We start from the raw sequence: 27,532 nt of genomic DNA, 5'->3' as shown, positions 1-27,532 counted from the left end.
CCCCTTCCCCAAATCCCCAGCCCTGCCTCCTCCCCACAGGCTCTCAAGCCTAGGAGGGAGGGAGGGAGAGGGAGAAGCAGTGCGTGCGCTGCAGCCACTCGGGGTCTCCCACTCCCTCCCAGGCTCTCAAACCCGGGAGGGAGGGGGAGATCCCGAGCGGCTGCGGCGCGCGAATCAGCTGTTTCGCGCGCCGCGGCTGCTCAGGATCTCCCCCTCCCTCCCGGGTTTGAGAGCCTGGAAGGGAGGGCGAACAGCGGCGCGCGAATCAGTTGTTTCGCGCGCCATGGCACGCAAGCGGCAGCAGCAGAGGTGAGTTAGGGCGGCCGGGGCACATTTTTAGGGGCGGCATGGCCCGCGCCAGAATGCTGCCCCTAAAAATGTGCCGCCCCAAGCACCAGCTTGTTTTGCTGGTGCCTAGAGCCGGCCCTGCAAGCAAGAGTTAATAATCAGGAACTAGAAACAGCTGGCCTCAATTAGCTTCCCCAGAAACTAGCTGAGAGCATATAAAAGGAGGAGAAAGGGTGTTAGGGTGGGTTAGTGCAAGAGGTAATTATCCAATCTGAGGGAGACTAGCTGTATGTACCTGGGGCTCTGCTGAAATGGAACTTGTTTAACCTTGTTTATCTTAAACCAAAGATAAGGTGGTGTGGGACTTCTTGTTTGTCTCTACCCTGAAGAGTGAAACCTCTGGCAGTGGATTATGATAAGCCTTAAAGAGCTTTTTGTTTTGTTTTTGTTCTTCTCTTGCCCTGCCCTGATCTCTTTTCAGTGAAGGACCATGTGTTTCCTCATATGTGAAATGCTTTCAGATCTGTAACTAAAATATGCTGTGTAGATGCTAAATAGTGCAGTCTTCTATCTAGGGTGACCAGAAAGCAACTGTGAAAAATTGGGATGTGGGGGTGGTAAGAGGAGCCCATATAAAAAAAGCCCCAAATATTGGGTTTGTCCCTATAAAATTGGGACATCTGGCCACCCTATTTCTATACCAAGCAAATTGAATCTGGGGGGGGGGGGGAACTGAACTATTCACTATATATGCTTTTAAAAAAAATAAAAACCACTGACTATTTGGGCTAAAAAATTTTAAAACAACTTAAAGAATTCTGTATTATACTGACTGACATTTATTGCTTTTGCCATAAAACTCTAATCTTAACCAGTATCCAGTTGTTTCCTTTAAAAACAATTATTTCCAAATAATCCCATCAACACCTTCCTATGTATTTGTTCAATTATGTAATGCTCACAGTGCGGTTTCTTCAAAATCCATTATCCTGAGTAGCACAAATGCAATATAAGCTTGTCTGTATCCATGGGGTTGACCACAGTGTGTTTGTCTATTGTATGCTAAATTGTCAAAGGAATTTGTGCTAATCCATCCCATAGTTCCTTAATATGATGGGACTAAAACCCACATTTGGGGGATAGGAGTTGGACTATAAGCCTTGATCTGACTTCTGTGATGGTTTTTATCTCTGTAATAATGAATGCGACCAAAACCTTGTCTTTCTACAAAAGTCCTCCAGAGCCTAATAGGGTTGGAACTAAGAGACTTCTATCAGGTTCTCTAGAAATTAATTTTAAAATTTTTATAAAGATTAAAAGAAAATGATAAACTTTCTACAAGCTTTGGAATCATTCTGTAGTATTCTGTACCTGAATTCTCTGTATAGGCTGGTACAAATAGCTATCCCTTTGTTTGCTACAGGCACTTCAATGAGAGTGGACCTGAAAATCCCAGAGTAACTTACTTTATTTTTGCTCCTAGTCATGTAAGCTGTATCAACTATCCTCCCTTTATGCAATGGAGTGTTAGATGTGGGTGCAACAGGTCCAACTGAGTTCTCTTTACAAGAGACAGGAATTAATACTGTGGACAATGTTGGCTCTATTATGAAGGGGATCTATCTATTTTACAAATGCAGAGTTTCAGACAACTTCCTGTGTATGATTTGGAGCTGCTGGTTGTGTACTGTAAGCTGCAGGACTCCTGTGTAACTGATTGTAAAGCTCCAGTCTTCTCTGTATCCTTTGAGAAGCTCCTAGATCTCAAGCAGTCCTTTACTAAGTTGATTGAACAAATACAAGTTGCATGTTGTCCTAGTCAAATCCAGTTTTGTGATCTCTACATATATGGATAGGTTGGAGATGGGAGTTGTACAATAAGCTGTTCTCTGTGTATATCTACTCCCAAACTAAAAACCTGTAGCTGGCCTGTGCCAGGTGACTTGAGCTTGCAGGGCTGTTTAATTGTCATGTAGATATTGAGGCTTGGGCTGGAGCCCAGGCTCTGGGATCCTCCCACTTTGCAAGGTTCCAGAGCCTCACCCAGGGCACTAAATGCCCCAATAACTCTGTGGGTGAAACCACACAATCACTATGCTCTCAAACTCTCACCATAAAAGGCAACCACTGGTGAAGGTGAACACTTTGTGGGGGCGGGGAGTGATCACTCTGTCATCAGCCTTGAAAGAAACCTGCACAACACCTTCAAAAGATAAGCTGGGAGCTTAAATTCATAACTGCTAGACACTGTAGCCCAGTGGGCCAGCTTACCTCCTATATTCACTGCCTTGCATTATATTCTGCTTTACTATATTCAGCAGTAATGAAAGGAATCTACAGGCTTGTATCCTAGAAGACATTGGCTTCAGCAGTTAGCATGAGGCTGGAGGCCTACAAACTTTGGCATACCTAAATTTAGGTAATTCCTTCATTTTGGGGAACTGGAAGTAGAGTGGGGGGAATTTTGTCCATAATGACATCAGCCAAGCACAGAACATGAACTGACACCAGCTCCTGGAAGGTTTTGGATGGAACATCTGACTGTAAGAGTGCCATGACAATGAATTGATGTATATGATAATGGGGTGATGACAAATACACTAACCTATAGAAGGACACCTTAACATTGGTGAGGGAAAAAACTCCTATTGAATATGCATTAGACATGGTAACCTATTCTAAAAGTGGCATCCCAGGGCAGTAGGGGAGAGATGTAGCCCTTGGGAGGAGCCAGAATGATGGCCACTGGTGAAGATGAGGAAGGTGATGGTGATGAGGAAGATAATGGCTAACATTTCAGGTTGTCCTGCAAGGGATGGTGTAAGTATGGATGTTCAAATGTACTTTCTATATTATCTCTATCTACCTTACTGAGTTAGTATGTGACTTTGCTAAATGTATTTATAAATTATTTGTTAATGAGTTCCTATAATGTGTGTGTGTTGCACCTGTGCACACCAGGGTTCCCAACTATATCATAATTTGAGGGTTGAAGGTTCTTGTCCCAAGATCAGGCCCAGTATTACTCAGTGAAAGCTGGGAATTTTATTTATAATCCATAGATCAGGCTACAACACTAAAAATCAGACTGAACAAAGGCCCTAGATTTATGGTTTAACAATCAAACCCACTAACTCACCTCCCCCCATTATTGTAGAGATTTTAATGGGCCACTGTACCTTGAACGGTCCCTTTAGCATAAGTAGTTAACACATTCTAAACAACCTGTTCCACCTTGCCTTTAGCTGTGATGCTTTGAGTATCTGAAGAAGTGCTCTGTGTGGCTCAAAAGCTTCTCACCCCAACAGAGGGTAGTCTAATAAAAGGTTACCTCCCCCATCTTGTCTCTGCAATAGTGATGATAACCAATCCTACATATGTAAATGCAGATTCAATTAATCAATGTACAGCTGTTTTGTTTTAATTACCACTTCGTCCAAGTGTGACACCCTATTATTGTTAGGATGCCATGTGATGTCTTGACCTGCAGTTTTCTTAATGGGCTTGGTATGACTTGTTCAGAGAATACTAGCCTCTTTCAACAGTTAGGAAATCTGCAGTACAATGTTGTTCAGGGAGGATATTCCAACAGCAACAAAGAGTTGGCTAAGCCTGCCACAATGTTAATTACCTGGTGTAGGGAAGTACTAATTCAGTGTACCTCTGAATAAAATTATTCCACTGTTTGGTGTTATCAGACAATGGAGGTCTAACAAACAGCTGATAAAAGACTTTTAGCAGTGATTATAGAATGTTAAAAGGGAACTGATAGGAAACTCTGCATGCTGGAGTTCAGATGCTGATAAAAAGATACAAAAGGACTAAGTCGTTGGGGTGTGAGAGGAGGGACTCTGAATTTTAATAGGAGTATAGTAAAGAATTATGGCTTACGGGCTGATGCAACCTGCAGGGAAGAAAACTGACAAAAGATCAGTTAATCACAGAGCTACCTCTTTAAGAATCTTATAAGTGACAGGCATAGTGACATGAGAAATTAGTTTTACAGAAGCAGCAGGGGAAATATTCTGGGTACAGCATGATGAAACAAAGCCAGAATACTTTCTCTAGAATGTAATTACAGTCCCTAGACAATACTACAATAAATCTGACGTGCATTATGGATGATAAAGAAATCCATTAATCCTGGATAATGTATTAATTGCTGAAGCAGGTGTGGGTTTAGAAGTGCTGTTTACAAACTAATCGATGTGGGCAGCATGTGGCTATGGGAACATAGGACTAAATGGCTGATCTACACATCAAACTAATAATTTAATCCTGTTCCACTGTCCGAGCTTCCCTTCTGTGGACCATGATGTCTTAGCTGTCCAAATTAGAGCTGGGTGGGGAATGGTTTTCCCATTCCACATATATTTATTTCAAGATTCCTAAAACTGTTCCCATTCCACATCAAGATGAAAATCAGACCTTTCAAAATTGACACCACCCCAAATAAGGTTGCCAACTTGGTAATATGTGAAAACTGGACACTCCAGGTGGAGTCCTGGAACCTCCCCTGCCCTGCATGCCTGTTTGCTCCTTTTCCCCCTCCCATGTTGCTTGTGGCTTTTCCTCTCTGCCTGGATCCAGAGGGACTCCCCTGCAGAGGGCAGGGTGGGGAAGTTGCAGCTGCCTGATGCAGATAGGTGGCAGCCCTGGCTGAGTAGGGGTTGGGGTGGGTGATGACCTGGCACCGCCCCTGCCTGCAGTAACCATACTTGGGTGTTAGTTCAGTAGATCTGACTGGACACTGTCAGGTACCCTTTTGGCTGGACTTTCTGGTCGAAAACTGGACACCCTAACCCCAAATAGCCAATAGCCCAGTGGTTAGGGCACTCACCTGAGATGTTGGGAGACCCAGGTGCAAGTCTTTCTAATTTGGAGCTAGCACTTCAACCTCTGTCTCCCATATCCCAGCTGTGTCCTAACTCCTGAGCTATTCTGGGATGGATCGATTGCTCTGGTTTTGAGCAGAGATTCCATCCTGGACCTGAGAAACCTTTGCTGACAAATTGTCATTACTAGTGCATTCCTTCACAAAGTTCTGGTTTTGATTAACTGTTTTTTTCTGACCAACCCATGTGCTTGAAAAATTCCTGACTCCTCCTAGTCCCAATGTACTGCACAATGAGTATTCAACAATAAACAGTCTTTTAGAAATATGGTTATAGAAGATCTTATAGTCTGTGGGTCTTACTCACAACTAGCTTAATCAGACTCAACTTCACTGAAGTGAACACTGCACAATTCCCAGTTTCTTACAACCAATAGTATTAAATGCAGACAAACCAAACTGCTAATGATTCACCAGAATTCTGGATTGTTTGCATTTTTCACACATTAGCCACGTATATCCTCTTACAAGCACACAGACTTGAGTTAGTAAAAGACTGCAAGAATATGAAACTGTTTCAGTGTTCTCCTGAACCATTTATTTTCAGCTAGGCAAGCGCCACCTAATAATTTTCATGTCAGTGTAACTCTTGTTGTATTCTTCCACTAGTTTTGGGAATAAGTGTACTTCAAACAAATACATGCATGTAAACAAAAACATTAATAACTGAAACTGTAGTTACCTGATTTAGAGAGAATATCTCATGATTCACACAGTAAACAGTTCACAAATCTAGTTTTGGGTAAACAGTGGCAGACTATCTGCATAGTCATTCTAAATAGTATTGAAATGCTCCTAATTTCTCAAACAAAGAAACTTTACAATGACTTAGTACACCGAATATATTCTGAGAAACTTGGAATTAACCTTAAGTTAGGTGCCACTGATGTAAGGAGACAATTTGCTCAATGATCTTATTGGCCTGACTCTTCCAGAAGTACTGACCTCCCACAACACTCAAATCAAAGGGAGCTGTAGTTACTCAGCGTGTTTTCAATGTCCACATGTGCATATATTAAAAGCTCTTACTTTGAAATTTTATTCACATGGCCAGTAGAGGGCAATATTTTTCTATAGTTAAAACCTTCGTCTTTAACCAAATTCTGATCGTTTGAGTTCATGTGACAGTTTTTTATTAAAAACAAAATTTAAGTGAAATTTAGCACAATAAGCTGAAATGTATTGTTTGTCTGTACTTGAGTGTATTGTGGGAAGCTGAGATGCTTTACTTTCATTTTAGGGTCACCCCCCACAGTTTCTAAATGCTGCAGAATGACTTCTCTGAAAAATCTCTAATATGGAAAGAGCTCATTGTACAGTTAAATGACTTTAAAGAAGCCTAATATCTATACAACATATTGTACAAGGAGGAAGAATGATTGAAATGTAGGGCTTGAAGGGACTTTGAAGTCATCTAGTTCAGCCCCTGGCACTGAGGCAGGACCAAGTACACCTAGAACATCCCTGACCAATGTTTGTCCAGCCTGTTCTTAAAATCTCCTCCACAGCCTGCTTTGGTAGCCTATTCCAGAACTTGACCATCCTATTCCGGAGCTTTACTGAGGAAGTCCTTTCCTAGAATCTAACCTAAATCTTCCTTGCTGCAGATTAAGCCTATTACTACTTTTCCTACCTTCAGGGGATAGGGCGAACAACTGATCAGTCCTCATAACAGCCCTTTAACATATTTGAAGATTATCAGTCTCCCACTTGGTAATCTTTTCTGAAGACTAAACATGCCCAGTTATTTAACCTTTATCAGGGGTCAGGTTTTCTAAACTTTTGTTGCTCTGCTCTGGACTCCCCAGTTTATCCACATCTTTCATGAAGTGTCGTGCCCAGAACTGAACACAGTACTCAGCTGAGCCAAGCCACCAGGGCTGAGTAAAGCAGTAGAATTGTCCCCACTGTCTTACATATGATAGTCCTGTTAATACACCCCAAAATATTAGCCTTTTGCACAACTGCATCACATTGACTTGTGTTCAATTTGTGATCCACTATAAACCCCATGCCTTCTTCAGCAGTACTACTGCCTAACCAGTTACATTCCACATTTTATAGTTATGCATTTGATTGTTTTTCTCCTTATGTGAAGTACTTTGTACTTGTCTCTACTGAATTTCATCTTGTTGATTTTCAGACCAGTTCTGCTACTTTTCAAGGTGAAAGCAAATGGAATATAATTAGCTAATGCTATAGTGTACCCTCCTGCAGTAGAAGGCATGGAAAGGAGGTGGCTGAGGGGTGCGTAAATGGCTGGGTGCACAGTCTTCAAACACACATTCACAGAATGGGTGGGTGGGTGGGGGGAAGCAGCATCAACACTACTAGCACCTTCAAGGATCTGGTCAAGTGTCTCTCTTCCTCCTGGGAGCATGGCTGCCATTCACACCTGGCCAAGTCCCAATCTCCTGCATGCAAAACTCCAAGGAACAGCATTAGCTCCTGCCTGCATTGCCACTGCCACTGTCCCAGATTAATCCTTCTCATCGTTAGCAGGGCCTTTGGAGCTAGAAATGAGAAATTGGCATATGTTTCCATGGACTCTGAAGAAATAGTTTTGACTCTGATCAAGGGTTTGTCTTGTCTTTGCTCATACATCATCTCTCAGAGAAGGTGACAATATTTGGAACTTGGCCAAGGTGTAACATTTCTGCTCTGGCAAAATGTGCCAGGAGGTCTTTAAATGACCACTGGCTTTTTATGTTGCCTTAAAAGAGAAACCCTTCTAGTAGCAGAGTGCCCCTTAACACAGTACTGGAGTACTGGTTCAGTACAGATTCAGAAGAGTCACCTACTAAATAGCGAACTTCCCTTCCTGCAGCACCTTAGCCTTCTGGAAGCTTTGCTGTCAAACACTGACTAAGCCTAACCCTGCTTAACATGTAAGACCTAATAAGAGCCCAGGCCAGAGTGTTAACATAGGACTGCAGCTGACTGAAAACACAATAGCATGAGGCTAGCAGGGTTCCTCAGCTAGGTCAGTGAAAATAAGCTGTGACTGGATGATAGGATCCCCCAAGGCAGGGCTGTAAACATTTTGGGGGTGTGAGGGAGTAAAATCAGTCAGACTCCTCCAGTATGACTGGCCATACAGGGGCAATTCAGGATGACCTCATGGGAGGCACTGCCATGGGTAATCAAAGTGAACCTGAAAGGTTGACTATGGAATACACATGCCAGTCTTTCCCAGCTCCAGACCTTTATTCCTACTAAAGGTTCAGTACAAGTGCACAAAAGATTCCTAATAAGAGCTTAACAGTTTGTAGTCTGCACACTTTCTTATCTGTACATAATTGGCCCATTATCTGTCTCCATGTGCCCCACAGTTCTTCACATCAAAGAAGTGGAGGCTTCTTTTTATTTAACTTAGAGGGGAGTAATATTTAGGAATCTCATGCCTGCATGAACAATTAATTAACAACTCTTAGGATATGGTCAATTTAGGAACTCTGTTTTTGGAGCCCACACTCTTCAAAAAGAACTAGCAGCAAAGTGAGGCTTAAATTGTCACTCATCAAAAAGATAATGATGCTTTGGCAAGGCTGTGTCATTTGATCACTAGTCCTTGTATTAGCCAAAGAAGTACTTAGAGGCACTAAGTGTCTGGTTTAGCAAACAATGTGCAATTTAAGTCTCACAAATAGATTGTACAGGAATGCACACCAACTAATCAAGTCTGGAGCAATAAGGAAAAAATAGTCTTGACCGAGTGTTTGATTTCACCCACATCACTAATGCAGTCTTTGTTCTGCAGATTAGGAATATTTACATATATACTCTCCCCTAAAACTAGGGTGTGATAATTTATCACGTTGCTAGCTCTGAATGTTTAACTTCTTTGGTTAAATGTATTTTTCTGCATCTTGGGGTTTGGTTTGGAACGATCTGAAACATCTGTTCAGAGACCAGCTGATTTTATGCTGATTTTATAAGTCAAGGAGAAGGGCTTGTCTTAGTGAACGTGCTTATTATTAAAAGTGTGTCCATTAATATCCTATCAGTGGACCCCATCTGCTTTTGAGAAGGTAGGGTCAACTGGTAGGATATTAATGGACACACTTCTAATAATAATTAATACCTAGCTCTTACATATCTAGTGACAGAGTGCTGTCAAAGCACTTTACAAAGAAGGCTCAGTATCAGTAGTCCCGCTTTACAGATGGGGAAACTGTGGCACAGAGGAGAAAGTGACTTGCCTCAGGTCACCCAGAAGACTAGCGGAAAAGCTGGTAATAGAACTGATAATCACAAGCATTCAGGAATAACTAACCGTGAAAGTTATTCTGAGAAGCTGATACTTGAATGTCTATTTATATTCTTGGTCCAAAATCCTGCTATGAATACAACTACATAGACATGTGACTTAAGAGCTGAATTGTCACAGCTTTGTAAGTCATGTAGAACTAAGCTCTCTGCCACCCCAAAATTGTTGGGGAAGGGGGAACTTTTTGTGAATATGTTGGAGACTCTGTTTTAAAGTTGGTGGGGGGGAGGGGTGATTTTTCAACTGAACCTTTTCTGGCAAAAACTGCAGATTTGGTAACAGGAAAAAATTTATTGCAACTTTGTGCTGGTTTCTGCTCAATTTTTTTAATTTGACCCAAATGACATTTTTTTCCACTTCACAGTGAATTGTTTTCCAGAACTGACAGCAACCAAAAAAAACCACAACCCAATTTAATCCCTCAGCTCTAGTCTGCATACCCTGGATCATTCCTGCCATTTAGATAGCTGAGCCATAGGCCCCAGCTAGCTGGCTAGGTGGAAAATGCCTACCAGACTGCCATTGGCTTTGTTTTTGGAACAAATCCTGCTTGGCATACTAACACAACACAACACAAGCAGTCCCCAGTGGTTTCTGTATGGCTCATTAAGTATGAACAATGAATAGCATTTGGCCCTTGGCTGCCAGCAGTTTCTCTTAAAAACTTGCTTAAAGCCCCAATGACTTCCCATGAAAGCTTTCCTGAATAGGCTATTTTGAGACCTTCTTAGGTAATAGGTTCTGTACCCCCTAGCTCTACTAAGAATGGATGCATGAAAGCAACATCTACACTGCAAAGGCTTCTATCTATTCTTCCCCTTTATGCCACACCTGAAGCTAAATTGCTAGCTTGTGTTATAGCTGTTTAATGTAGCGGTGACTGTCAAATGGTAATAACCTCCTATGAAGGACAACTGGTGCCTACTGCTGATACTTTTAGTCACCAAAGAACCTGACTTCTTGCAAATTACCTTACAAATAAAATCTAACCATGCTTTAAAAAAAATCACAGGAAAGCAATGGTGATGTAAGATCGGTCTTAATTTCTTTCACCAGGAATAGTCAACAGTTCTAGAAATAAAGTTGGCTGACGTTCAAGGCAGTCTGTCAAACTGTCCATGATTCCCCTTTCAAATCCCACCTTAAACTTACCTCTGCTGTGGTGCCTGCAAAATTATTGACAATGGCTAGGCAGTTGGTGTGCTGTGCCTGCAACTTATTGTACTAAACTGTTTTAGAGTAGCAGCCGTGTTAGTCTGTAGCCGCAAAAAGAAGAACAGGAGTACTTGTGGCACCTTAGAGACTAACAAATTTATTAGAGCATAAGCTTTCGTGGACTACAGCTCACTTCTTCGGATGCATACTATTCCCTGGTGCTCTTCCTCCCCCAGTAAGGTGTATCCACCTGCTTTTCCTCTTTGACTAAGATTGTAAATTATATAGGGGTGGGGGCTGTCCCTTTTTTACATATTTGTACAGTTTTGAGATGCAGCTCATCCTAAATTAGTTGCATTCTCTCTCATATGTGCCACCCCCTTTCACTCTGGAACATGTATATCACAGCTGTTATATGGACACAGTGTCTTGCACATTCAGTACAAGCAACCCTGACCCACCTTTGCAGTGGCCTTCCAGCCTTGGATCTTAAGGATGAGCTCAGCGATTCTGGAACTTTCAGGCCAACTTAGTCCCTTTCCATTTGAGGTGGACTCTAGTGGGCTTGGGCCTTCAGGGCTGATGACATAGACCCTGACAATCTGACTGTATCCATAACCTAACTGAGATAAGCTAACTTTTTTCACTGCATAAACCAATCCCAGTCAGGGAATAGGATTAGGTGATAAAGTGCTTCCAGCTGGACAAATAGCAAGTGCTTGGTCAAAAACTGAGAACCACCCTATCTGCTCTCTTCTTACTTGGCTCTCAATTCTCTCACAACCTTGTTGTCTGCCTGTCTACTCTCAGCAGTGAGCACCAACAGAAGAATTCTCACTGGGTTTGTTTTTAGACCTAGGTCAACAATGGTGGCCCTAACATGTGGCAGCTAGCTGACCTAGGTCTAAAAGCACTGCTGCTTTTGAACACACAGCAAGTATTTCTTCTGTTCTCTAGGAGGTTTGCAACGCCATTCTGACAGGGACTGTAAGATTACTTGCTCCATAGTAGAAGAGAAAGGGAAGCTAAAACAAAAAGAGAACATTTAACTGCTTTGACAAACAGGATACATCTATTTTTAAAAAACAGGTTAAATCTCCAATTATTTAAAAGAGCAGTGTGTTTTATAAGCTTCTGACCTCAAATGATGCAAAATAGCATTGGCATTCTCAAAGTTGGATCAACCTCTGTTTTATATTTGAATCAGGAAGGTTATTTTAGAGGCATGAGGATAAGATGGTGGGGAGATCCCTTTTTGAGAATTTTAGATGAAGCTAAACTCAAGCGTATAATGGAAAACAAGTTTCTACTTTAATTATGAAGAGACTAACACTACTTAAGGAATGTTATGGGAAAACTAGGGTGTGTCTATGCTGCAATGTAAGCCTGGGCCTGTGGGACTCAAGTCTGTAGGCTCAGTGCTTCTAAGCCTGCACTTGAGTGTTCACACTGATTAGTGACTCTAGTTTTAGAATTTCTGGACCCAGGTCTCTCACTGATGCTCATGCATCCATGCTCCACTATGAAGACCCAAGTCAAACCAGCCTATCCCATGCTTGCTAGAGCCCCCCCAGCTGTAGATGTTCCAACTCTTTATTTATGGTGCACTGTGAGGAAAACGTGACTGTCTATCCCATGGCATTTTACCAGAAGCTGTCCCAGCCTGCCAACACATCCAGCCGAGTCATCCTTTAGGTTTGCATGATCCCGGCAATAGTAGCTAGCAATATGGATGAGGCACCATTTGAAGAATCAGTCCTGATCATGCTTTCACGCCTGTTTCAGGAAATGGGCAGAGCATCCATAAGATGCTAGTGGACATCTCAGCAGTGTTTTTTGACCTACCAAAGGCACCTACTTGAGGAGAAGGATACAGATGTGGTAGGCTCCAACTGGTGGATCCTGCTCACAACTCTCAGTATAGCCACTGATGCCTTCGGTATAGATGGCCACTTCCTGAGCAGGGCCACAAGCATTGATTGGTGGGATTATCTCATCATCCAAACCTGGGAAGATCAGCAGTGGCTGCAGAACTCTTATATTTATGTTTGTTTTTTGTTTTTGTTTTTTTAAATCTGGAGCTTTGTGAGCAGCTTGCCCCAATCCTCCAGTATCAGGACTCACATGATGCAGGCCCTTGTTGACCACAGATTCTGATTCTAAGGGTACGTCTTCACTACCCACCGTATCGGCGGGTAGCAATCGATTTATCCGGGATCGATATATCATGTCTTAACGAGATATATCGATCCCCGAACGTGCTCACCGTCGACTCCGGAACTCCACCAGAGTGAGCGGCGGTAGCGCAGTCGACGGGGGAGCCGCGGCCATCGATTCTGTGCCGTGTGGACCCCAGGTAATTCGATCTAAGATACTTTGATTTCAGCTACGCTATTCGCGTAGCTGAAGTTGTGTATCTTAGATCGATTTCCCCCCCCTCCCCCAGTGTAGACCAGCCCATAGATGTCAGCATGGGCTACACTGGAAAAGGGTTTTCTGATGATTGGGAGTCTGCCTTCATGGACATGCCAGAACACTATTCCCACCAAATGACACTGTCACAAATGGAATAACAGGGTCCTCTGTCTCCACTATTCTAATGTATACACTTTTTTTCCTTTGGTAATGAAACCATCCACTGATCTTCAGGCCCTGGCAAAAGGAGGTTTAATTACTGTCTCATTAAGTGTAGAATGGTGGCTAAATGTGTATTTGGCAGATTGAAATCCTGCCAGCACTGTTACAGAACCATTTGGATTCCAGTGTTATCCAGGCTGTCCACGCTATTGTGGCTTGCTGTGCTATTAACAATGTTTGTGAAGCCAAGGGTGAGCCATTTCCTCAAGTGGTTTTCCTGACCATATGGGGTTGCTGAACTGGTATAGTCAGCTGGAAAATGCACCTGTCACAGCTGGATCTGAAAAGATGTATCAAGTGTGTGTGGGGGTTTTTTTTGGTTTTGGGGATACAGCTCAGTTATGCCTCATGTCTGTCTTCCCTTTTTTTTTTTTTTTTTAAATGCACATGTTATGCATTTTGCTTGTAGGGATGGAAATAAACTGTCCACTCACTTCAATGCCTTTATTTGTTTTTAAAGAACTGACAGGCAGGCCAGTGGCCATGAAAAGATCAACACAGAAATAAAATAAGATGCACACCAGAAACATTGAACAGTGAAATCTGTGCCAAAAAAACCTTTCTTTCTTCTGCATGTCTCCTGCCCCCCTTTCATCTTTCCCCTTCTAGTGCACTTTGCATGCATTTAGTACTATATGTGGGTGGAGGATTGCATGGGGTGCATTTGCCCAGTCCCAACCAGTGCTAACCCACCAGGCTCCCACTGGACTGTGGCTGGTCTATAGCAGTGAAAGTGCCTGCAAATAGAAATGAAACAGTACATTGTCTCAGTGCTTCAGAAAAGGTTCATTACGTCAGCAGAAGTGTTGATAGAATCATAAGGCTAAAAAATAAGCACGGTTTTACCAAGTATTCAATAAGCGTTGAGAGCAACAGCTTAGTTCCCAGACACTCTGTGGACATAACTGAGTTAGGCAGAGTGCAAAGCCTTCGCACATAATGGTAAAGTGAACTTACAAATGAGATCTGTAACAATTTCAGATCATTTTAGCCTTGGAGAGAGGAGTGTGTGGTTTGGAAAGAGGGGAAAGGGAGGGATGTGCACTGTTTATTGTCTATGGCTTCACAATCCTTTCAGTCACTCAACATTCTGGAGCACTGCTGATGACCCTGTGGTGTATTTCTGACAGTTAATTCATCACCCAGGCACTATTCCCCTCCCTCCCACCCAGTACAGTTTACAGGTGGCTTGTTACACTGTGGCAATGAACAGAACAGCGCAACTAATGGAGCAGCTTCAAGCAGTCAGGTGTCTATAAATCTCTAGGGCGTAGGGTTGCATCCCTGAACATCTGGGCTAATAGCTACATTGACTCTTCCCCCAACTTACCGTGTTCATCTGTGTCTTATCATTCTGTTCTTTACTGTAGTTTCAACCACTTTGCCTGGTAGTGAAGTTAGGCTTACCAGCCTGTAATTGCCAGGATCACCTCTGGAGCCTCTTAAAACACATCACAGTAGCTATTCTCCAATCATCTGGTACAGAGGCTGATTTAAGCATTAGGTTATATACTACAGTTAGTGGTCCTGCTCTTTCATGTTTAAGTTCATTCAGAACTCTTGGGCAAATACCATCTGGTCTTCATGACTTATTGCTTGTTCCAAACCTTCTCTATTGACACCTCTGTGTGGGACAGTTCCTCAGATTTGTCACCTAAAAAGAATAGCTTAGGTATGGGAATCTCCCTCCCATTCTCTGCAGTGGAGACCAATGAAAAGAACTCATTTTGTTTCCCCACAATGGCCTTGTCTTCCTTGAGTGCTCTAGCATCCAGTGGTTGATTTACTGTGTGGCAGACTTCCTTCTTCTGAATTTTAACACTCAAGCACATCATTGTAACAATGAAAGTATCTAGTAAAAATGGCATTTTGTGTTTCCCGGTACCTGTTTTGAATTCCACATGGGGGTGAGATGCCAAAGTGCTGATGTGTATTCTGCCATTAGCAGATACATACTGCTACCTACAGCTTGTAACAATAATTGCATCTGGTTGTAAGTTGGAAGTTCCTACATTCATATATTAAGCATGGAGGCAGGAACTTACCATGTTTCAGGGCTACTTCTGCCTCTCCTGTTCTGTGGCAAGCTGCTCCTCTGGGGAGGGGGAGAGGGTGGTGTCTGTGGTGCTAAAAGACCAGGTGCCAGCTCATGTCCAGGGCCTCACTGACAGACTGGTTTCCAGCTATACATTTGACTTACCTGTAGGTTAGTACAGTTTAAAATAGATATTAGTTTTATAAGAATGTTTAGACTCTATGCAATAGTTGTGGTAAATAGGATGAAATTCAATAAGGACAAATGCAAAGTACTCCAGTTAGGAACGAACAATCAGTTACACACATACAAAATGGGAAATGACTGCCTAGGAAGGAGTACTGCGGAAAGGGATCTGGGGCTCATAGTGGATCACAAGCTAAATATTAGTCAAGTGTTAACTCTGCTCTGGTTAGGCCTCAGCTGGAGTATTGTGTCCAGTTCTGGGCACCACATCTCAAGAAAGATGTGGAGAAATTGGAGAGGGTCCAGAGAAGAGCAACAAGAATGATTAAAGGTCTTGAGAACATGACCTATGAAGGAAGGCTGAAAGAATTGGGTTTGTTTAGTTTGGAAAAGAGAAGACTGAGAGGGGACATGATAGCAGTTTTCAAGTATCTAAAAGGGTGTCATAAGGAGGAGGGAGAAAACTTGTTCACCTTAGCCTCCAAGGATAGAACAAGAAGCAATGGGCTTAAACTGCAGCAAGGGAGGTCTAGGTTGGACATTAGGAAAAAGTTCCTAACTGTCAGGGTGGTTAAACACTGGAATAAATTGCCTAGGGAGGTTGTGGAATCTCCATCTCTGGAGATATTTAAGAGTAGGTTAGATAAATGTCTATCAGGGATGGTCTAGACAGTATTTGGTTCTGCCATCCGGGCAGGGGACTGGACTCGATGACCTCTCGAAGTCCCTTCCAGTCCTAGAATCTATGAAAAGTTGCCCCAAAAAAGCAACCATCATTCTGGGATGTATTAGCAGGAGTGTTGTAAGCAAGACTCAAGAATTAATTCTTCCACTCTACTCCATGCTGATTAGGCCTCAACTTAAGTATTGTGCCACATTTCAGGAAAGATGTGGACAAACTGGAGAAGTTCCAGAGAAGAGCAACAAATATTAAAGGTCTAGAAAACATGGCCTATGAGGAAGGATAGGAAAAATTGAGTTTGTTTAGTCTGGAGAAGGAATGAGTGAGGGGGGACATGACATAGGCACTGACTGCATGGGTAGTCCTGGGCTGGAGCACCCATGAGGGGGAAAAATAGTGGATGCTCAGCACCCACCAGCCACAGTTGTTTAGTGGCACCCTCAATTAGCTGATTGGAGGCACTGCCCAACAGCTTGTGGCAGCTGGGCGAGGGGCTTGGGGGAGAGCAGTGAGCAGGCAGGGGCCTTGGGGAGGGGGCATATCAGGGACAGGAAGAGGCAGAGTGAAGGCAGGGCCTTGGGGGAGGGAGGATGGACTGAGGGTGGATCTTGGGGGGGAGGGGCTGGAGTGGGGCCAGGTCCTCAGGCGCAAGTGCGGGTGGAGCACCCCTGGGGGAAAGAAACTCAGGCCTATGGGACGTAAGTTTTCAAGTACATTTAAAGGTTGTTACAATGAGGAGGGTGAAAAACTGTTCTCATTAATCTCTGAGGATTGGATAAGAAGCAATGGGCTTAAATTGCAGCAAGGAAGGTTTAGGTTGGATATTAAGAAATTTCCTAACTGCCATGGTAGTTAAGCACTGGAACAAATTGCCCAGGGAGGTTGTGGAATCTCCATCATTGGAGATTTTTAAGAACAGGTTAGACAAACACCTGTCAGGAATGGTCTAATTATTACTTAGTCTCCTGCATTCAAGGCAGGACTTGACTAGATGACCTATTGAGGTCCCTTCCCATCCTACACATCTGTGATTCTAGGCTTCATGCATTGATCTCATTTGTAACCTCTGTAATCCATGGTATAAAGTTATATTGAGTTTGAGTAGCAGCCGTGTTAGTCTGTATCCACAAAAAGAACAGGAGTACTTGTGGCACCTTAGAGACTCTAACCTTTGTATTTGTGTAATTCACCAAACAGGAAAGAAGCATTAATTAAGGTGAAGTGCTCAACCTGCACACAATATGACCCATTGATGGCAAATGAGGGATTGTGTAGTATCAAAGGACCGTGATCTTGTTGATTGCATTCCTCACTCTCCCCAGGAAGGGGAGGCCTGCACATGAACTCATGCTGTCAGCTTGGACCCTATGGTGAAGGGGATAAAAATCCCTGATGAGGAGAAACTTGGTCTCTTTATGCTGTGTGGACTCAGAGGGTCAAAGATTCCTAAACATAAGCAAAAAATCCCCATGCTGCTTGGCATGTGTCAGCCCTAAAGGACATAGAGCTTCTTATTATAGAAGCTTCCATTACTCTGTGTGTGTGTGTGTGTGTGTGTGTGTGTGTGTGTGTGTGTGTGTGTGTGTGTGTGTGTACACACTGGGTTGGAAAATCTAATTATGGAACATTCCCCCAGTGTGGGGTATCTGCCCTGCCTTTCGACAGTCTGCCCTGGGGGAGTGCTCAGTCATGATCCACTCCAGCCAGCATGAGTGTTATCAAACAGCTCCTGAGTATGGACCCAGGATGTGCCCTAGCTGCTCTGGTGGCATAGCCTCCTTTGGGACTGGGGTGAGCACCAAAGTCATTTCACTAGCCTGATTTGCTAGCTTCCCTTCAGTGTTTTAGGTTTGGGGCTCAGAAGGTCACCATCCTGGCTGAACAGGCTATTGTGAACTACTAGGGGCTCCATGTTTGGTGCAGTTCGTAGAAACTGGTCAAAGCCTTCATAAAAGAAGGATGATGGGGAGTTCCCAGAGATGCAGTTCTCGTCTTGGCTTTCTGATAGTTGGCCTTGAGCCATTTGAGCCACTCTCTCTGCATTCATCACTGATCCGTTGAATCCCCCACACAGCAAACTTCTGATATTTGTTGGTATACGTAGTCCTTTCTAGTATTCTTGCAAAAGTAGAATGTGTTGCTCACTTCATGCTACAGATTTACCAAAATCTGATGGTCCCATGACCAGATAGCAGTCTTTGGCCAAGTGTGCTGCTGCTTGTCACTGCCCATAGCTAATGCGGGACACAGTTCTGTTTCCAGTTCAGTGGTCAGAATAATATGGAAGGGTTAAATGTTGTTCTGCTATACCTAAATCCGGGGATTTCCTTCCATTTACTGGGAGTTGATTGGCTAGTCTTGGGATAGAAGCAGTTGCCTGTGTGATAGCATTGCAGACTCTCTCCCCAGGAGTCTGGGGACATGGCCCCATGTGCACCCTGGCTGAAAAATGAGTTTGGACCCAAGCCCTAGCAGGACTCAAGCTTGGATCCACCCCCTAGTCTGGTCTTAGGGCCTGAGGCCTGAGTCAGACAGGTTTATGTGTTGATGGGGAATTGGGCTTGAACCTGAGTCTGAGCCCAGGTTTACATTGCAGTGTAGACATACTCTTAGAGAGGTAGCTGCTCCCCCCCCCCACCCCCGACTGCATTATTTCTGAACTTATCTTAATTTCTGCCCAGTAAATATTTTAGAAAAAATATCATGTCCAAATCATTCCTTTGCATAGTCTTAATAAGTAATTATGAGACTACTTTATCTGGCTCCTTTAACTCATACCTGGCTACTAATCAGTTCCTAAGGAGTATATGTGGAAAGGCATAAAACACCAGCTCCCTGATGCAGTGTGTGGGGATTTGGGAAAAGCTGGAGGCCAGTATGACATGCAATTAGAAAAGTAAGTTGAATCAGATAATCTTAAACAATTAGATCACCTCCTTTGGGCTCCTTTATTATTGAGTATTTTGAAAGGTGACTTACGCAACTCATTGAGCTTGGCTTTTGACACATGGCAGAAGCCACTGAAATATGTTTGCCAACCATTACCACACTTATGGTATTTCCTTTTCCAAGTAAATTTGTGGTAATCTCCGATACTAAAGCAAGGCAAATGTTGGCAGATTTTTAATGTCAATGACTACGTACAAGAGAACTCCTTGGTACATTTCACTTCTTTCCATTTATGGAAATGTAACTATGATCTCCCCCACAGTAAATCTAAGGCAAACTGTTAAAAATGTTGAGACTAAAGTCCAAAAACAGTATGAACACTAGTAATGAGGTCATGGTTCTACTGCAAAACGAACTGAAATGTTGCTGAATAGCTGGATGGGATACTTCATCTTGCTCTGGGTCTCTCCCTACAGTCAATCTTTCTCAGGGCTTGAAGGCAGGCATGGCCTTTCTCACAGTCCACTTGTTTAACTTAGTATGGCAGTACCAGCTTCTTTTGAAGGTGTCAAGATGAGGTCAGCTCCAAGCAATTGCCATGTATTTCCAGTCTTCAGCTGAACATAATCTAATAGTATGTACTGGATTTCCAATAAGAGCCATTTTCAGTATTTAATTCTTCCCCCTCATTTTTAAATAGTTACATTTAAATGTATCATTCTGAGGTGGTGTCCACCTCAGATCTAATTGTTAAAGCATTTTAGGGTTTTGTTCCTTTACATATGATGTCAATAGTGATATCTAAATCTACTCTAAATGTCCCAAGATTATACTTCATAGTCAGCCTGCATATACGATCAGATACAGTTTGTATAGACTATACATTATACTAGCAGTGATCTTTTTTTGTTGCATTATTTAAAATAATATATACAGTGGTGTCCCAGTCATTTTATTGTTTCAGGAGTATTGTCAAAGTGAGTTACTCTTTTCCTGATATTTCCAATGGGATTATTTAATTACCACATTAAATCTGCAACATGTGCATTATTTGACAGTGACTAGAAGAGATCTGCTGCCACTCTGTAACTGTCAAAGCACTGCCATACCCTTGAACACAACAGTCCAAGTATAAACTTTGTGGCAGGGGAGGAATGTTGTGTCGTGATCTAGTACCTAGACTGATATAGAGCCTATTTTCCAGACTTTGTATTGAATTTCCTTTTGAAGTTCACTTACCCTAAACAGGATATTATTTTTAGAAGGCATTGTGTTTTATCAGGTGTAATTTTTATCAAGTGTAATTTGCGATAGCAGCTGAGATCTTATGAGTGTCACAGACCTAACAGAAACATACAAGTTAGCGTAGACGGATCGAATGGGTTAATCGTTTCCAACCTGTGAGGCAAGCCTCACCTTGTATGGCGTGAGATTTGACCATGCCATACATGCAGCCCTCGCCTTCATGATTCAAGGCTGTGACTTAGGGCTGGTCCACACTAAGCCCCCCATTCAAACTAAGATACACAACTTCAGCTACGTGAATAACGTAGCTGAAGTCGAAGTATCTTAGTTCGAACTACCTATCTGAACTCCATTTAATCCTTGATTATGAAAGATTTCATGTTTTTGTGTAACCAGGATTTTTTTTCTTTAAATCTCAGTTTAAAATCTAACCAGGTGCACAAAAAACCCTGTGTGTTGCAGAATTGGGGTTTGATACCTATGGTTTTGGTCTCAAACCTGATCATGCTTCCCCTGACCAGTCGCATCACTGCTGCCACTTATGTACTATTTCCCAACCAACCAGTTGCTACAAATCAGTTTTCACTCGCTTCCTCAGTCTGAGACAATGCAACGATTGCAAATGCATCTTTTTTGGATGCTTCACTTTACTATAGTAAACTACTCCTTTGCTGAAAATGAGTAGAGATAGGTTGGGTTCTCTTGTGTAAGGCAGTTGGTGTTCTTAGATCAATCTCTTCCTTTCATATGGGCAATTAGATCCCATTAGCTTTAATGTCTTGTCTCTGTTCACAAAGAATCTCACTCAGAACATTCTTCTTGCTCTAACACATGTGGAAAATTAATGTTCATGAAAGGAAGCACCTACAGTGCCTAGCACGATGGGGTCCTGGTCCATGACTGAAGGTTCCTAGGTGCTGAAGTAATCTAAATAATAGCAGCACAGGCTTTGAGGGAGAGACAGTTTAGGTCACTTGCACAGTCTCGCAGGCATCTGGAATCTTATAAATAGGGAAACTGGATATGAAATCTCACCAGGCCAATGAGAAATATTTTTAGGTCACTTTGAGCAACTGTAAAGAAAAATGGATACTTTCTTACTCTGTGTAAAACATGAAAGAACAAGGAAACACTTTCCTCTGTGAATGACGGCTGGATCTAATGCAATAAAATTCCTAGCAAAGAGCAAAATATTTATGGGGAAGCAAAGCTCTGAAGCAGGAATGGCTGTTCAGGCACAAGAGAATTTTTTTTAATCATTGTCTTACTCTTTATGGACACATCCAGCTTCCTCTGACTAATAGTGCAAGGGGGAAGAGCATATTTAAAACTGCAAATACAAATATTAACCACTAAACAATATAAATCTTTAATTCATTTATTTATTTGGCACCAAATAGTGCACTCAAAGAAATAATACACTCCATTTAATCAAGATACACTTTAAAAGAAGGCCCACCTCCTTGAGAGCTTTTACAAGGAGCTAGGTTAGCCTTACCTTAGTGGATGGTGATTTCTACTTAATTGCCACATCAGTAGCAAAATAACCACTTTGTGGGGATGCATTTGGCCAGTGCCAAGTAGTTAAGTGGTGCTTAGCTAGGTGTGAAATTCTGTGCTCTGGTCTCTTTAAATCAGAAGATACCCAATTTTAAGGAAAAGATGGGACAATATAGATGAATGTACTGGCCTCTATGTGGCATAGATGGTGAAATGACAGTTTTACCCAAATAGTGTTTAGCCAACTCTCTATGATAGAATTTTTGGGTCTATCTCTGTTCATGTTCTTTTCCTATGCGCCATGTCTTTTCTATATTTGGCTCTGTTTTCTTTTATCTCTTTCAACATGGTTTGCCGCAGAAGTAAGTAAAATTTCAAACACTTCTTTGCTAGGGTTCTTTCTCCTTTTGAATCACTCCAAGACCATCTTTTGTTTGATTGTCCCTCTTGGTTTTCTTCCCTGCATATCTTTTCATTGGAGTATTTTTCTCATCTTCTCTCATCTGTCACCATTTTATTCATTTTTATTCCTTCATTCTGATTTATCTACCCTCCTTCTTCCAATTCCTTCCTGAGATAAATGAGGGTGGGAGGGGATAGCTCCCTTTTGTGGACACCCAGCCAGCCAGTTAGCTATGGAATACCTCTTGGTGGTAGTTCTCTACTTTCTTTACCTGTAAAGGGTTAACAAGCCCACAGGTGAAAGGAAAGGAGTGGGCATCTGAGCAAAAGAACCCATGGCAGGGCTAGAACTTTTTAAAATTTGTTGGGGGGAGCTTTCCCTTTGTGTTGTGTGGTGGTTCTGTGGAGAGAGGCAACAGAGCAAAGTCAGGGCTATGACTATGCTGTAGAGCTTTTTGCCAGGTATGGAAATCATCAGATTATACCTAGAATGACCCAAATATGTAAGTAGATAGATAGGAAATGTCTAGAAAATGTGATTAGGTTTTTCTTTTATTTTCTGTAAGGCTTGTGGACTCCTCTGTGCTAACCCCAAATCCTTTTTGTTTTGCTTGCAACCTTTCAGCTGGACCCCAAGAAGGTTATTCTGTATTTAAATTGTGTAAGTGGGTTTTTTAGGCAAAAGCCTAAGTTCCAGATGCATTTTCTTTTTTCAGTTTTTAATAAAACTTACCTCTTTTTAAGAACAGAATTGGGTTTTTGTGTCCTAAGAGGCTTGTGCATATGGTCAATTAGTTGGTGGCAACAGCTGATTTCCTTTGGGTCTGTTTTTTTTCTCTCTCTGCTCTTCCCAGGAAGGGGTGTGTGTGTGTGTGTGTGTGTGTGTGTGTGTGTGTGTGTGTGTGTGTGTGTGTGAAAGGGCTTGAGGGTATCCTCACAGGAAGGAATTCCCAAGTGTTCTCAAAAGGGGTGTGTGTTTTTGTTGTTGTTGTTCCCTCCCCCCCCTCCCCCTCCACCACTTGGGTGGTGGCAGAAGGGTGACCAGATGTCCCGATTTTATAGGGACAGTCCCGATTTTTGCGTCTTTTTCTTATATAGGCACCTATTACCCCCACACCCCCGTCCCGATTTTTCACATTTGCTGTCTGGTCACCCTAGGTGGCAGCATCTAACCAACCAAAGTCAGAGAAGCTGTTTAATACCGGCTTGGAGTGACCAGTATTAATTTTTACCCCACCTTCTGCACTCAAACTGCCGGAGTGGGGAATCGGCCTTGACACTTCCTCTCTCAAGAGCCAGGGCCACCATCAAACAAAATTCTCTTTTGCCTGAACCACCAAAGGCTGTCTCTTGTGTTTATTTTTAGCTTGTCTTAGCCAGAAATGGGCTTCACTTCTGTTCTCCACTGGGAGCAACTGCTAAACCTGAAATGCTAGGAGATTCTGCTGGAGTTGCTCTCAGGAAGCATGGCGGTGGTGACATTAACTCGTGCAGGCTGTTTCAGTGTTCTTGCAAACCTTTTACGAGAAGTTATTCCCACTAGTGCTCTCACAACTTCCCATGCTTGTGTCAAGTAAGTCATCAGCTTGTGAGCTTAATCCAAACTCCTCATTGTATTAAATCATTTTTGTTAACCTTATTTGACTAGCCTGTACTCTAAATATAATGGCAAATGTAGCACTGCAAGCTGTGCTATTAACCCACTGTTCAAGCACATTTGGAGTAGTACAGCAGATCTGGCACAAATTCCTTAGCTGGAGGGATGCCACCAGCTAATATCTGTTTTCATTATCTACTATAGCTTCACCCACCCACTACTCTCAGCAGCTTTTTTTCTCACTTTGTTCCATGAAACAACTGCAGTGTTCTTTGAAAGAAGATGCTTGCTTGCTTGTCTTTCAGATAGAAGTATAGTGCCAAATTCAGCTTTAGTGCAAGTAGGTCCAACTCCATTTAAGCCAATGGAATTTATACCAGGGATGTTTTTGACCTACAGGATCACAGTCTGAGGCTAGAAACTAAGGGACAACTTCCACTGACAGAAGTCAAAGTCGTATATTAGAGCACAATTTGACTAATACCAATTATGGATCTGTATCTCCAGGAAATCCCCCGAGTCACCTGTAGTAAGAGCACTTTGTGTAGCTTAAAATATGGATACCACTTTAAAAGCAATAAGCTTTAAAATAACTGAATACAAATTATTCACAAGTGTGAAACACATGTGCTTTCAATCAGAGAACTGTAAATATTGTAATCATTCTTCAAAACTGAGTAGAAAAAGTTCAGCAGGAAATTACTGAGACCTACAGGGCAGGGTGGGAAAATGTAACACCCACTTCTGACATTGTGAATTATCACTGGCTTTTTGAGCTGGAATAATTAATGTAATCTCACTTAATTGTTGGACTCCCTTTTCTGTTTTTTTTGGCCCAGATGTAGCACATTCCATTTTTATTCTCTAGATTAGAAAGTAACCAATAAATTTTTGGTGAATAGCAATGAAATAAGCATGTTAACAGTTCACATTTACGTTATCAAGGTCTAACCTTTCTTCTGATGTATAATGCCATAAACCTAGCTTTGTAGGAGATATTTTCCTGACTCTCCCACACCATACCTCTTATAGACATGAAAGAAATTGCAAGCAAGTAATAGAAGCACTTGGCAGCTTGATACATAGTCTGTACCTCTCCCAATACTGCAACTTCTTTGATCTTCTATTATAAAGCAGGTGTTTTTGTAGAAGGAGTTAGGGCTTACAGCTAAATGTTCAATGTAACTTTTTTTTACAGTTAGTCTTGGATGTATGCATAATGTCTCAATGTCAGCAAATGTATTGTCTTGCAAATGCCTTTGCTTGACTTCAAGTTACTCAGAGAAAATGTCTAACGGGGGAAGGTCCCTCTTGTAATAGTGTTTTAAGGACTGTTGTGTATTGTATAGTACTGAATACTTGTTCTAAAGATTTCAAGAATATATCTTTGTTCTAGAGTAGTTGCACAAAATTTGCTGGAGCCTGTCTCTGTCACTAAACCTTGTATAGTCCTCAACAAAGTGAATGAAAAACACAATCGTTCTGATTTTTGTTAGTGTCTTATACCCAGTCTGCACAGAAGTAGATGGCTATCTAAGGTGCCAAGCGTGGGAGAATCAACACTCCCACTACCTGAAGTTCACAGAAATCAGACAGCACAAAACTTGTTTGCTTTTTTTTATCTTGAACAAGTTAGAAACTGACTAATCCGAACAAAACATGGAAAAAGTCCATAAGCAATTAGCTAAATTACCACAATTAAGTTATAGCTAAATGCTTTTAAAAGCCAGGACTGAACAGGTTTACCAGATAGTCTCTTTAGCTATTGTAAAATGAGAGGCTGCTCCTTTCATATGGGGGAACTGTTTTCACACCCTTTCCTTCCCCTCAGCTAACCCAGCTAATGCCTGTAAACAAATGCAGGGTACAGTGTTACTTTCATTTCTGTGACTCTCAGTGTGTCAAAGGAGGCTTCAATATTTCCTAACTAAGCTCTGACTTTATTAAAGCATGCTTTTCTTAAATTATAGCTTTGGCCTACCCTTACTGTGGCAAAATCCATGGAAGAGAGACTGACGATCCAGGAAGCTCTCCAACATTTACCTTCTGAAGAAGCCTTCTTGGAATGGTCCTTTTGTGGGGAGAAGTAGGGGGCACTGTGGGAGATGGAGTATGTGCTTCAAGGAGAAATGAAGCACAAAGAGCCAGACTCTAAGCATCCATATGACTTTTGGATGTGGAGAGTTTTGCTGACACTGCTTTCCACAGTGCTTGTGTAACCCACACACCTTCTGGGTGTGGTGTTCTGTAGCATCTAGTGGCACTGAAACCACTTAGAGTAACTACTCTACAGCCTTAGCTAAGGGCCATGTAGCTTTTAGCTCATGCAGTAGAGGCTCATGCATTTAGCTCCAGCAATCCCAGGTTCGATCCTGCCTGCTGACAACCAGGGTCTGTCAATGTTACACTTGCTCAAACCCTCTCCCTTTCTAAGGGACTGTAGGCACTAAATGGGCATTAATGTTTGGCGCAGCATTATGTCCCACGTGGGCAGCTTCTGGCCCCAGAGAGAAACATGCTGCGAATCAGTTGTTTGCATTACCCCACCACTCTCATCGCTGACATGCCCCTTTCATCCAACACAACTCCAAAACTGAGGGAGGGACTTCTTCTGCAGGCTCTGGGGAGTGGGAGAACAAGCAACAGAGTGCCTGGTCCACAGTTGCACCAGCTCTTCATCTGTCTGCTCATGTTAATTGAAGGGACCATATAGGCACACAATTTTTTTTTCCAGTTTTGAATACAAATCAGGGTTTTGCAATTCTCCCAAGCAGTGAGCTGAAAATTGGAGCTGGTTAGGGAAGTGGTAATGAAGTGCTCATTCAGCTCTTCATTCCACTCTCTCTTTATCCCCCTCCTTTTTACTGACATCACTTCTTAGTGACCACCCTACAGCAATGCTTTTTATGCTCTCCTCTGTAGGGGAGGAGCCTCATCTCCACCATACCTTTTTGCTGCTGCTTGCCACCCATAACCAATTTCTTCCCCACATGGAGGGGAAGTTTCCAACAACTTCATCTGTTTACTCTTGCCTGTGGTCTCTCTTCAATGAGTATCCATCTGTCTAGACATTTACAAGTTGTTCAGCTACTACAGTGATCTGGACCATATAATTTCTCTGCTGCCTGATCATGTGCTTCCTGAACTTATCACTAAGATGCTGACAGTTCCCTTGAATACATGTGTGTAGGTATCTCAACACTTACTCACTTCTGTATATTGTACAAGAAAATGAAGTCCCACTCGACTGATTTTTGGGGGGTTCTCAAATAAGTGCTCACCTTTACTTCCAGCTTTAGGCAGACTCTATTGCTCCCTGGGGATACTCAGCATTGTGAGTCACCTCACTCCCACCTGCCCTTAGCATGAGGAAGCCTTTCAATGCCTGGGACCAGCACCACAAGCATTCCCCTTTAGGCCCAGGCAGACCCTGCTGTCTCTCTACAGGCTAGTGCCTGGCACACTCCAGCCCCTCTAAGCATCTTCTTGCAGTGTCCACTGGGCACTTTTCATGTTCGTATTTGTTTCCAAAGAAGCTGTAGACCCCAGTTTACCAGTTCCATTCAGATCACTGTCTTGTTTAACACTAAGAACTTAGATATATTTATAGTGAAAACTACTAAAAGTTTATTTACCAAAGTATAGAGATTCTAGTGATAGCAAGAAGTAGTAATGGAAACAATTGGTTACATATAAAATTTAAAAAAACCCATACATTCTAGAGCCTAGACTCACTTAACTAGACACTTGCC

The sequence above is a fragment of the Chrysemys picta genome, chromosome 1, assembly GCF_011386835.1.
Source record: "Chrysemys picta bellii isolate R12L10 chromosome 1, ASM1138683v2, whole genome shotgun sequence".
In the NCBI taxonomy this organism is placed as follows: domain Eukaryota; kingdom Metazoa; phylum Chordata; order Testudines; family Emydidae; genus Chrysemys; species Chrysemys picta.
Note: the sequence above shows the minus strand (reverse complement) of the source record.